Genomic DNA, 1,815 nt, shown 5'->3' with positions numbered 1-1,815 from the left:
ACCAGTTTCATCATCATTATCATGTATTGTTACACACTGCTAATAATTGGATGAACAAACTGGCAACATGGAGCCATTCTGGCTCTAAGTCAAACTTCTGTTCCTTCTAGAAGCTAAACATAGCATTGTTGTACTGGCTTCGACCCAGAAAATATTAAACCTGGATCTTTGGTTGAGAGCTAATGCTATTAAGCATCCTTGTGCCAACACTCTTGATAATTTCACCCCCAGCCCACACTTTCTTGTCACTTTGTGAGTCAGTAATGACTGAACACCGTAACAACCAATTTGTGGCATCCAAGTAACAATTACATTTGTAGTTTAGATGCTGTGAAGGAATCTGAGCTCATTTCAAGAGGTTTCATTAAGTTTCAAATTGAAAGGAAAACAAATGGGAATAAAAATGAGCTGAAGAAAGCAAGGAGTTTGAAGGAAAAGCTCAAAATGTTGCTTCTCCTCCAACTCAAAGCATTACTTCATAAAAATTGATGTTCAAATAAATCATTAATTGGACAAGAGGAGCAAGGGGAAAGTGAGTCTTCCTCTTGATTGAATCTGTTCTGCCTGCCAGTTGCAGGTAAAGTCGCTCTTTCTCTTCCATTTGCCTTCACATGGAAACTTATTAAGGGACTCAGCAACATCCCTGTGTCATTAAATCAAAAAAATCTAAGAAATGTGACCACCCATCCATCTTTGTAGAGATTTCTGAAAATATACTTCAAAACGACTAATTTCCAGGATGTGGAACTACGTTGGACAGTTTTTTTTAAAAGAGCTGGTACAGGCATTACTGGTTGAAAGGCCTCTGTTCATACAGCAAGAATCTAAGAATTTCAAAACCTGTGCTGATAATGACTCAGTTTCATTAGTAGCATAATTGGTGGCTCACTGGTTAGTGCTGCTGCCTCACAGCACCAGAGACCCAGGTTCAATTCCACGCTCTGGTGACTGTCTGTGTGGAGTTTGCACATTCTGCGTGTGTATGCCTGGATCCCCTCTGGTTTCCTCCCACAGGAGAAAATGAGGACTGAAGATCAGAGTCAAAAAGTGTGGTGCTGGAAAAGCAATTCCACGCTCTGGTGACTGTCTGTGTGGAGTTTGCACATTCTGCGTGTGTATGCCTGGATCCCCTCTGGTTTCCTCCCACAGGAGAAAATGTGGACTGGAGATCAGAGTCAAAAAGCGTGGTGTTGGAAAAGCACAGCTAGTCAGGCAGCATCTGAGGAGCAGGAGAATGAACATTTTGAGCATAAGCTTCCTGATGAAGAGCTTATGCTCAAAGCATCGACTCTCCTGCTCCTCAGATGCTGCCTGACCAGCTGTGCTTTTCCAGCACCACGTTCTTTCCTCTCACGGTCCACAGATGTGCAGGTTAGGTGGATTAGCCATGGTAAATATAAGGCATCTGAAGGGATGCTCTTCAGGGTGTCAGTGTGGATTCGATGGGCCAAATGGCCTGCTTCCGTACTATACGGATTCTATGATTCTCATTGATGTGCTTAAGACAGTGTTAGAAAGACTCTGTTACTTGGAGGTTGGCTCAGTCAATCTGATTTTAAAATTACAGCCTGCCTTATATGTCTCACTTTTAACAGTAAACACACAGGATCAGATTGGTTCACACCATACCTGAAGCAAACAGTGAACAGCTTTTGTCTCTATTTTTGCTGCATGGAACACTTAGAAGAAACCTTCCCTCTGATGCTTACATAATCACAGAGGAAATTCAGACTTTTATCTGCAGAGGATTATTAGAACATTTGCCTATTTGTGGATGTGAGGCATTGACAGCAACACTTAAAAGAGGCATAAATG

Source organism: Chiloscyllium plagiosum, chromosome 28 (assembly GCF_004010195.1).
Source record: "Chiloscyllium plagiosum isolate BGI_BamShark_2017 chromosome 28, ASM401019v2, whole genome shotgun sequence".
In the NCBI taxonomy this organism is placed as follows: Eukaryota; Metazoa; Chordata; class Chondrichthyes; order Orectolobiformes; family Hemiscylliidae; genus Chiloscyllium; species Chiloscyllium plagiosum.
This window is presented reverse-complemented; position numbering follows the sequence as displayed.